The following is a 12,578-nucleotide window of genomic DNA, read 5'->3' on the forward strand; positions in this document are numbered from 1 at the left end:
TACAGTGGATACACTGTCATACCGAGCGCTCTGGTATTGCAGTATTCACTTGCATCGAGGTTACCCATCCTACAGAAAAACTCGTGACCGGTCACCGGAAGCTTACGCCCCCAAATCGAGTTCATGACGAGTGAATTGCCGTCAAGTACCAGTCTCTGTAATGAGTGAATGAAGGAGACTGGTGAAAGAGTCTTAGAAGTACTCTAGGTGTTAGTTCGGTTAATTTGTTCGCAAGAAGTGTCGTAAGATCATCGCTGTAGCCTTGACCTCTTAAACCTGATAAGAAATGTCACACTTTGAAATATTCCAGTGCGGAAATAAAGTTTGGTGTTTCAAAGAGCCAAGTTCGCTGCCCAATTGACCAAACAAATCGAATCTAGACTCATTTGACGACAAGACACCAGATGTCTCTTCACAGGTCAATGTCATAATGATTTCCTCAGCTGATTATAGATTTAGAAGGCTCCCTTTCCTTTTGCTTGGCAGAATCTCAAGAACTACTAATGACTTTGCTAAGAACAAAATCACTGGTCAGTATCTTTACCTGATTTGAAAAGCTCAAATTTGGTGCGCTAATGGGGATATATAAGCATTGCTGATATGTTTAGAATGGGTATAGAAGGTGCTTGCACGACCTTCTGTGAGTGTTTCGGACGTCAACCAGACAAAAAAAAGTCGTGGATTGCGTACAGTCAATTTAGCGTTAAACCTCGATCAATTTCAGGGTAAACTGAACTGAGCCCGCAGATGAGTATTGATATTTTGCACCAGATACGTTGTACATGTTTTTGCCTTGTCTTTGCTTTGAGTAGCAAAACTGATCTTTATATTCGCATATTTACTCATGACAGTAAATGAGAGTGAAGATTGCAAGCTTCTTTGCAATCAGCACGTAAGCCCCCTACTTATGTTGATAAAACACCACCAAATGATTGTATAAGGAAATAAGCGGTGTGATCATTATTAATGCTGACAAGATAGCCTAGTTAATGAGTTCCTCTGTCGTCAATCCAGTAAATACTAACTCGTGATTCCCTATAGAGTTTCGCTGATAGTTTACAATTTTGATCACTTAAATTATCTCTCTGTTTAGATAGGCACTTGAGGAGGCCGCGCTCCGATCCGTTATTGACCAGTCGCTGTTGACAGGAAAGAAATTCTGCACCCCTTTCGTGAATTATGCCCAAGACTCTGGCGAGGCACGCCATCAAGTGTGTGTTTAGCGAACATAAGACATTTTTACACTCTTTTTTCCTTCATTTTCTCTTCCAGTGACCACTCCGAGGTGAACTTCCCCACAGTTTGTCATTGCATAAGCCATCTATTTGCTCGCGCCTCGAAACTGCTTCGATTGAGTGAGAAACCGTCATATCACCTTCAATTAAGGTGCATGGCAATAATGGCGCGGCGGTTAGGCCAATCCCTGGAATCATCAAGAAAGTTGCCGTGAGTGAGACCTACTTCAACAGTCAAATTAGGCCAGTTCAGCCATCTGAAATGAAAGAAGAGCATCAAATGAACCCCAGAGGGTCTAAAATAACTACATACTTACAGGCGAGTATTACTGAGATACCCCACCTTTAAATTTGCTAAATCATGCTGATTTACAACCGGGGAGGCTAAATGCTAAATGTTATGGGGAGTGTCTTCAAATTCCTGGAATAAGGAATGGCCTCTCTTTTGCACGCAAGCCTTTCATTGCGTTTCATTTAATACGGCACTTCCTTCAGTTCTCATGAATTTCTCATAACGTTGTCAGCCACCAGCTTTCGCAGTGGCACTCGCGGCCTTGTCAGATAGATTAAAAAAATAACAACACTCGCGTCCAAGAGAAAATAATAGGGAACAACATCCTAATTTGGAATGTCCTTAGACAAATAAACGAAACACGGTTCTTCCATTTACATTTATTTCTCGTGGGGTTTGTTTATCTTTTCGAATGCAGTAGCTCGTCATTTCTTCCAATCGTTTTGGGAATTGTGGTTGTGTATGCTTTTTGACAGTGGCATTTTATATCGTCCGTGTGGGTGTATGGCAAGGACTGGTTTAATTTTGTGATCACTACAAACCATAATACTGTACGTCACATACATTATCTTGGAATTAGAGTTTGCTTTGGTGACAAGTACGAAAGCCTAACGCTTTGAGTATTTCCGTTTCTGAGCGTTTCCCATCATTCTGCAGAACGGCTGAAAGATAGATCAACGTACTCTTCTCTCATATCTTCTCATGAAAAGTCTTGATATCTCTTTAGCAGTCTACTGCAGTACATTATTATGGGAAACAACGGAAACGTTGCACCTGTCCTGTATACAATATTCACATCCCTTAATAGTCCTCATGAAATGAAGTGTATAAACGCGTCTGACAAATTGTGCAGTGGGAAAAAAGACTAGTTATTTATTTTGACCATGAGACACTTTAAGTTTCCTGCAGGAGTTGTAACAGTGGATGGTAGTGTGGGAAGCCAGTTTCAACTTGGTAGGATCACATTTAGCTAACCACCTACGCGGCCAAGTCACGCCATTTTGGAGAGAACAGTGTGACCGGAATACGAATTTTGTTCGTGCCCTTCAAATGTTGCTAAAAAAGAAGTATCATTTGGTAGAGACATCACCCGATGGAATATATGACGTAAAGTGTAACTTTAGGTTAATTCTGTGATAGTTCTAGAAAGAATTTTCGTCGGTTTTAGTAATGAAAATAAATTGCCAGTGTCACCTACGAGCCTTTGTCGCTCGAGAGATTAATACTGAAAGGTAACGTGTTCTTTAGAGCCAGCGTGGGGCTCAGGGCGAGTTTGAGGATGCCATCTTCAAACCTGTTGACTGTCGTGCTCCATCTGATCACCTTTTTAAGGATACTTTTTTCAATCGAGCAAGAGCCGACATTAATTCCATCTCAGCATGCTGCCAGTGTGGGAACCTATTGGCTCACATGTTTTTACAGTGTTTTTGCCGCCTGCTAAAACCATAATGCACTTAACGTTACCACACGCACCTTTCAAAACACTTGGTTATGCTTTTACCTGATTACTGTGTGGGTTAGGTTACGATCTCAAACAGAGATTGGGGTGGGGTAAGACTTTCTAAAGCCAGATTATGTGCCGCGGCTTCATGGAAAAAGTAACCAGAGTGTCTGCTTTTGTTGCGGACAGTGCGAGGGAAAAAGAACAGATGAGCCGTAATCCACCCACTTCGGGGTCTCATAATTGATAGGTTAAGGTTTTTGATCAGGTGTGGCGGGGATAGTAGTCCTAGGGCTGATAGTCCGTGTAACAATAGCCCGCATTGCTAAATGTTTTGGTTAGGGTTAGCGGTACAATAGATCATGCTGCTTAATTGGTCAAATACAATGCTACCGGACTATGACTCCAGGGGGACTATATCCGCTGTCACACCGGGAACGAGAACGACAACGATGTGGTATTTTGACGATAGATACCGCATAGCTATTGCTATTGCTATTAAATCGATTTGATATCGCAAATGAAGAATTCTACCTCGACAGCCACTTTTGACATAATGTTGTGAAGATAGAATTATGTCATAACTGATTGCCATCATATGTTCAAGACGGCCATATTGGATGATGCGATAGGCTATTCATATCCAGTGATGATGCACAGCTGATATAGAAATCTGTTTGGCTTCAATAGTTATTGAAGTGTTGATGCAATGATAGAATTATACTCCGGACCGCCTATTTCAATGACAGAAGACAGAAAGAGAGCAATCTGCCGTAAAGGGGCACCTTATGATGACGACAAGTGCATTACAACACATTGAGGCAAAAAATCAGTCCCACGCGATCATGGCTCGAATACCAATTCGAGAGATGAAAAAAAATCACACATGTACATGTACGTGTATGTTGGACTCGTATTCGAGACACTGGCAACCCAACTGCTGAGATGAACGGACAAGCGATTACCTATTACATTCATGAGTTCATTTGCCGCCTTTAAAAATATATAGAGATGGCTATAAACTGCACGTCGTTTTGTTCCTATCTACTTCTCGCTGACTCGCTTATACCAGCGAATACTTTAAACATCATGTAAACCTCACGCCGAAACTGACTTCCGCTGACACAGTACAATATGAAGTTTATTGTATTATTGATGTACATTGTCGAAATTGTTGCAGTGCTCGCCAACTCTAAATTCATAGACTCGCCATGGGTGTAACCTTTTGTAACCCTTTTCACCGCCATGAACGTGATAAAGAATATGCCTGATGGCAATAGAAGCAAGAGAAACATACAGCTGACGGTAGTCAACATGTAAGTCATACTTGTAAGTTGCGTCGATTGCGGGTCATCACACCGTCCGCTTGAAGACTGGAGTTTCCTGCGGTGGGCATATCCTTGAATGACCTTGTACAATATGGCACTGTTGCAAAATCCAATAACTGTAAACGGGATCAAAGTGCGAAATATCAAATCAAGAGGGTTCCACGCATCATACCAGAAATTTACATACGCCGCATTTAACTGAGAACACCGTTGCCTTTTTGTAGCAGGGTCCTGAAACATTCGTAGGTAGTAAAGCATATGTGAATTGAGAGCGAAAAGGAATATTGCCACTAGAAATAAAGCAACCCATACATGCTTTTTTCTGCAAATGGCGATGGCTTTCAGAGGAAAGGACACCGAGATCCATCGTTCGACTGTTAACAGCATGACGTTCCAACTGGCACATTGGATAAAGTAATATGTGCAGAATATGTGGAGGGGGCATGAAAATTGAGTGAGGAGTCGGATGTCCAGACCAAACATATGCAATAACCAGAACTGCATTAATCCGATCCATAGACAGAGAGAGTCTACAACTGCTAAAGAAATCAGCAATATCCTTGTTGAAGCCTTTCCAAACTTTCGTTTTACGAGGACTAATATGGTCAAAGCATTCAGAATGGTGCCTACGACGATGAGAACTGGCGAACCATATCGAGCAAGGGCCAGATGGACCCACCATTGCCAGTAAGCATGTTGCCAGACCGCTATGACTGTTTGATCGGTTGTATCAGTGAATCTATCATGCAATGAAAAATCGTTTCCAGCAGTAGCATGGGTTGTGTTGGCGGTCGTTGGCACAGCCATAGTGGCCGTAACTTTGATCGTGCTATCGGTGTCTCGTATTGCCTCGCGTATTTCAATGTGTTATGATATCAAATTACAATATCGCGTTTTGAGGCAGATTGAAAAAAAGATTGATTATTTAAAATACGATGTCGCCTTGTTGCGTAATAGAAACTGACGGTTGAAACATGTCTAGATTAACGAAAATGGTATGGGGTTAAAGATGATACAACGCGTCAAATAGTTGAGAAAAAATCTGTTATGTTATCAAATTGCAATATCGCGTTCTCAAGCAGAATGAAAATAAGATTGATCAATCAAAATACGAAATCGTCTTGTGGAATGTCAAAGAAACTGACTATTGAAACTTGTCGAAGGAGTATGTGGTTACGACCCAGCGCGTCAAAAGGGTGCTAAAAAAGACCTGGTTGACATCGCAACTCGGTGTCAATCTCATTGGCACTTAACCTTCCAACTGCGCTGAGAAGCTAGAAGCTTTCTCGGATCCGCATTTGACGCTAATCAACCGGCAGCCAAGTGGATGGCTCTCAACTAATTGGCCAGACCTCGCTAGAGAGAGATTATCCAAAACCCGAATGGGGTTGCAAAAAATGAATGATGTAGCATACCAGTTCGCATGCCGGGGATCTAGTCAATAATGCATAAGAGTTATCTCGAGCGCTCCAGCAAGAGCAGAATATTCATAAGCAGCTCTGGTGCAATTGCTGTGGTGACTTGTGTTCAGATGAACATTTTCAAAAAATGCTAAGAGTGACATTGAAAGTTGGTCTCAAAAGAATTAAAAAGATAAGTCAAACACAGTCAGTCAGTCGTATTTATTGCACCAGAACCTGCCATCGGCAGGGGTTCGGAGTACCATCCAAATAGGAGAATTTCCGTTCATATTGGCGTACATTGCATTACCGGCTACATGGGCGCGGTAAAATCGATCATGATTTTAGAGAACCAGGTTGTTAGAAATGCCAAGGTAAGTTCTAGACTTGATTTTGCTATGATAATTCACTTCCTGATTCCAACCTTCAATGGGCTGACTCGATTTTATACTCATTTCTTGATGGTGCCCTGATTTACCAATAGTGATTATGGAAGATATCAATATTTTACTGATAGAATTACAAAAGTAAGACCATACCCACAATCATATTCTCTATTAGCCGCCGATGTTCGCAGCCGTCCAGATTAGATCAGATCGGGAAATCCCAGTGATCATCGAAACTAATGATCACCCTCGGTCAAATTGGTCCACAGATATATCTAGATTGATTGTGGGACAATCCTAATTATTTGGCGGTACATTGGCCAGAGAATCGATGGGCATCTGATTGAGAGGTGAAGAGGAGACTGGTCATTAGTGCTATATTTGACGTTTAGTTTTGCCATCAGATAACACGATAGCAGTCATCTGGAAGGTGTTATTGACCTATTGACCAGGAGAACCGGTGTGACAGCGGATATAGTCCCCCTGGAGTCATAGTCCGGTAGCATTGTATTTGACCAATTAAGCAGCATGATCTATTGTACCGCTAACCCTAACCAAAACATTTAGCAATGCGGGCTATTGTTACACGGACTATCAGCCCTAGGACTACTATCCCTTGCACACCGGGAGAGCGCCATCGAAGTATTACAAAACTAGTAGGACTGCTTACTTCTGAAAAGCACCAGCAATGCCATCCTGGCGGAAGGGAAAATGGTAGAGGGAACTTTTGATATACGAAGTTGACAACCTGACTAAGATTGCCAAAATATGCAGGGTAAAGCCGGTGTGACGGGGATAGTAGTCCTAGGGCTGATAGTCCGTGTAACAATAGCCCGCATTGCTAAATGTTTTGGTTAGGGTTAGCGGTACAATAGATCATGCTGCTTAATTGGTCAAATACAATGCTACCGGACTATGACTCCAGGGGGACTATATCCGCTGTCACACCGGTGGTGTTCTGTCACTGCCATCACAACCAACCCTACAAAACAGTCAAGAGGCGTTCATCGTGGAGATTTACATTGTGTCATCGGAAACTTGAAATGACTTAAAATTATCAAGTGGGTGTACTGATAGACACAAAAGCGTACATGGCCTTTCAGATTTAACAATAAATAGAATGAGATGGATCAGTAAGAACACGGAGGTTAAGGGTTGTCGTCATCCGTTATATTCGCCCGTCAAAAGCCTGAGCAACATTCCTTTTATAACGCGATAACCGTCAGCCTCTGCATGTTTCTCATCGGAGGTCAGAAGCTCGACAGTTTCAATGTTGTCATATCTAAATTTAGAATTTCGAAGAAGGTCGAAAGAGTTATTGGCAATTAATCAAGATTTTGCTGATATTGGGTCGTTTAGACAAGTTCCGATTATTTAGGCGGACGCATGAGTGCCCTACCACCAGCTAACCTGTCAGAAAGGTACTTTGCGAATCACACCCCGTGCAGGGGTTGCCGGCAGAAAGCGGAAGGTCAAGTACATTCGTCACGATGCCTTGGCGACCCCGCAGTAATTGGGGGATGCTTTTCAAAATACGCTTCTTCATCGTTGCAATGAAAGTGATATCCGTCGTCGGATTACTTCGAAAGATGATTCATACTTCGAAATTGACATAACGTGCTTGAATCTTCCGGCTGCTGCAATTGTAATGTTTTTTAACTTCAGCTCACAAGAAGTAAAATTTTAAAAGGTTCCTGTAAAAATAACGTTGATTTTTATTGATACTAAACTGCTTACGAAGTAGATTTTCGAAGTCTTTTTTTATTCCACACGATATATTCCGTTTTTGTGTTGAGAAATGAATTAAGTCGCTGTTCATCATAAACATCATCGTCGGGAATATTTCAGTCACGAAAATACCTTTCCGTGTGAATTTGTGATCGCCTTATAAGCAGTTAATTTAGACGCCTAGACACGTTCTCATGTTGCATGAGAACTCATCTAGCATGTCAAAGACATTGTCTCGCTTGCCATCATCATGCCAATTATACATCCGTGGTGCTGGCTCAGAATGATCTTTGCATAGTCTCGAGCATAAATAAAGCTACCAGTTTAAGAGCACAGTAATCAAACTAAAGAAATATTCACGGCATTCTGCTGCAATAGGCAAGACTTAAAGAAGTTCATCATTTGGCTTGACATGAATTTCTCCCACACTGAAAACAAGGTTCCAACCACATCGATGTTACACATGAACCATCCGTTCACTGAACCACCGGCTCATTGATGAACATGACGTCACCCAGTCTCCAAAGCAGCGATGAGATTCAAGTATATTCTTTCTGAAAGTATTGGCTTTAGAATGTACGCCAATGACGATCAAACATCGTGGTCATTCCTTGTTAAACATTCTCACGACAATCTTCCTCCCAGAACGAATATTAAATTCATTGTGATTGGAGGCAAATTCATCAACGTGTTCTAAGAAAAATCGTGCTGACATCCAAACTAAACTGACAAAAAATCGTGCCCGGGTAAATTGGTTGCTTACTTCGAGATAATTCCCATAGGTCAGGTGTCACAGGTAAACAACAATTCTGATTAGGTAGCTGTGTACACTTCATAAGTTGAATTGGTTGCTTTACGTCCATCCTGACATGAAAACCACAAATAGTTGTCAGGGATATTTTGTTGTGAGACGTTGTGAGTTGGTAATGAAGTCTCAATTCATGGCCTTACCGTCACCATCGACATTGCCATCACATGACGATTCGATTCAACCTGATCTTGTCAATTTCCATCATGTTGACGTCCACTAAAAATTAAACTAGCCGTAACTAATCAAAATAATAAATTGACTTTATACACTGCCACAGTTGGTGACCCATTCGTGTTGTGATTGATTCTCTGAACAACTTGAAAATTTCATATTGACTTGGTTAGATATCACAGTTGGCCAGCATTGATAGTGTCAAGTAAGGCAGGGATTATTTATCTGAATCACAACAGGGAGTTATATATATTGAAAACTCGACCCTGGCAGGTCCAAGATTGATTGAATTCAAGATTTGACTGACATACTATATTGACTTCTCTTGCGAAAAATTGATAACCCTGGCGATGGCCGTGACGAATAATAGGGCGAACTCTAAAAGTCAAACAATACTGACCATATTTGATTAGGCGGAGAAAAATGTCAATTGCTATAGACAGAGCAGTAGTGTTCCGCAGCCAGGTTTTGATGGCGAGTCAGGATTTGTATCTGTCTATTGCCATGGCGATGGGAACCCGGACTCGCCTCGGAAAAGCTTGCATTATCTTAAAACATTTTCATTTGAATTCACGTCGGGCCGTATCTGTCGTGTCGTTATTCGGAAATGAATCGGAACAATAACGAATGGCTTACCATGTCATCAATATCTCGTTGGACAACGCATTAGTTTTTTACCAATTATCAGAATTATCGGATGCGGCTAAGCTAGTTTCCTTCAGTTCATGGCATCGACAATGCGACTAGTCTGAAATGAGCCTTGTTTTATATTGCCTGACAAGGTGATTTTTTTGTCCTTGGCAGTTTGAGATTGTTTTGGCTTATGTGATTTCCGATCCATTCTGAGAGACCAATTCTTCGGACTTCGAACAGAATATTAACCTTCTATTTCAGCATCAATCAGTAGAAATATCATGTTGAGGAACTAAGCTGGGATGGTATCGTGTATATGTATGGTTTGTAACAAGGTTAAAAGATTATTGATCACTGGCAAGAGTTGAAAATATGACCTCGAAATATTTTCACTGCATAGTCACAATGACAAACATATACGCGAAGTGATTCGTGACGCCATAATGACCCTTGTTCTGTGATGAGGCGACCCAAACTCATGTCAAATTGCTCTTTTCGAGATACGGGATAACATCAATGTGAGGTTTCATCATTCTTTGTAAAAATCATAGTCAGCTATATCATGAAGAGTGCATGTTGAAATCTGAAGACTCGCTTATACTTCGTTTTACCTATATAACACTTGCACATACACATCTACAACCCCGGTTTTGGAGAGTAGGTTTCCGCTGAATTGGGATGTGAGGTCATCGGTTTGTGTTGTCTTGGCAAGTTGACGTTCATTACTATAAATCCAATCTTCCACATCTAGAGCATGCACGGTTGCCTATATTGTGTATTCTCTTCTGACAGATCCTTCTGAGGGTGTCTGGCCAATCATTTTGTCAATGCCGGATATTGACCTCTCGAGACCCCATCAGATAAATCTGTCAACATGCAGTACGGTATATTGCCGAGGAATCTTTGGTATTGACCAAAGGTGAACGCCTGGAAAGCTGCGGCCACATCTCCGATAGATATAACGTAGCCAAGTCTTCGTCTCAGTCTGATCGGAGGCGTCAGGACCATTCAGGAATTGATCTGTTTGCATCAGAATTAATATCAATGTTAATTAAAACAAGATGGGGGAGCAAGAATGTACATTAACTGTCGACAGAAAACTGTCAGATCATTTCATTAGAAAACGTCAAGGAAAATAATGTAAACGCAAGGAATACACATGGAATTTGAAACACCCTGTACCTTAGCTGCTCCTATTGTCCAGCAAATTTCCGCCATGCATAACAAAATGAACGCCACGAGAGAGAATAAAGAAGCGTCACCTACTTTTCTCGCCAGACAAGCCTTTTGTGTAATCAATCAAATGCATGGAAAAGAAGCTACCAGAATCAGTTTTAGCCCGTCTTTTTTTCAGGCAAAAAGATTCTTCGGCAGAGAAGGAAACATGTTGGATGTCTTCAGTGATGAAGGTGCGGAATGTCGGACGGAGAACTTGGTCATGACTAAATAATTAACGTAAATTTTTGCAACGAGTTACTGAGAGATTATGTGAGTTTACACTCGGCTTTCTGGGATGAAAGGTAATTCATCTTGTGGACAATAGGTTTATTTCTAACAACCATTAATTTGGCTGATACTACGGTTCTAATATGGAGCCTGAATTCTAGGGAGTGGGAGTGGTGAAATCTGCACGATTTAAAGGAATCCCTACTTGAAATTTGTCACTTAAGTTATTAGTAACTGCATTAAGTGATTTCATAAAAAGTAAACGTGTTACGTAATTCGACCAAGTGCCTCATTAGTGGCATAAGATGTATCAGATAAAAGCCCATCCCGCCAAGATATCTTAAAGTGTTTCTTTATCGGTTTCCTTTAACATTCAACCACGCTGTATCCTGAGATAAAGGTTCTCGGTTGAAATATCTCGTCCGATGATAGCACGAAGAAATCAATTATAAGTTTGAGTATCCCGGTTGTAAGACTTGGGTTATGTTTCTTGGTGATAATGAGCTGGTTTGACACTAAGAATGATTTCTGATACTGATGCATTGCTCGGTGCGTGGAGCTTGTCAATTCTGATAATTCGTCAACCTGTTCAAGGCCGGTCGACAACGGAAGTTCGGGTTGCTCATTTGCTAACACTGATGAACCAAACTCGATGAAGTGTCGATGATTTCGCTTGAATTTAGAGTTATCTGAGGCTGGACAGCTTGTTGGCCTTGGAACGAGTGGTGTAATCTACCCAAGAACTGTAATCAGGAACATTTACGTTTACAAATTTGGCAATCTCTTAAGAGTAACGTGCCCTCTGATGGCGCCCACCCATGTAAACAACCCGATATCCAAGTGATTTATTCAAATATGAGGCGTAATAGCCTCTTGTTGATTAACTAAATGTAATCTACATGTATGTAGGCTAGGTCACAGAGATTCATCAATTTCAACCAACGAATAAACAAACACAATTAGGTTAATATTCATTTCACGAAATGAAATCGATTAGATACGAGGAGGCGGTGATCAATAGGTGAAAATGTTGTACACTTGAGCCAAATAGGTTATTGATTGTGTTGCCCGACGTTGGATGATTGACGCCTGTGCAAACGAAATGCAAGTCCCCACGGAATCCAAGTCCGGTCCTTTTGTTAAAGTGAAAAGAGTCGCCGAGTTCCTTTGTTGAAGATTATGTAGCTGAACCTAACCAAACCATTAACCACATTCGTTGACAATATTCAACTATTGTATGGGGTCCTGCATTCTTTGGACGTCCATTCCTTTTAGACCGGGGTCAAATACTTCCTCGATCACTCCGAGCTTCAGATGCTTCGAGGACGTTTTTATACTCTGTAGGAACACGATACTACGTGGAAATCCGGTCATAAGACAACAATTCATAAAGAGAACTCGAAGTTTCTGTCTGAGCATTAAACTTTGCCATGAAGAGATAAAAACACAGTTTTCCCGATATTGCCTTGAAACTGCTTTAACCTCCTGCGCTTCTCTCGTCGATGACTCTCAACATGCCCAGTGCCGGCTGCGCCTTCTCCAGAAGCTGTATAGTGGGATCATCATATCGCACGATTAGTCGTGACGTGTCGGTCTCTGCCGGTGTCGCGCATTGATAGATACCCAAGCCTTGAAAACGGGCGATGTGACTCGATCATCTTCTCTTCAGATTTCGTCAACTTTAAATCAAGTTCACGTCGGATCGTA

The sequence above is a fragment of the Lineus longissimus genome, chromosome 6 (genome assembly GCF_910592395.1).
Source record: "Lineus longissimus chromosome 6, tnLinLong1.2, whole genome shotgun sequence".
Taxonomy (NCBI): domain Eukaryota; kingdom Metazoa; phylum Nemertea; class Pilidiophora; order Heteronemertea; family Lineidae; genus Lineus; species Lineus longissimus.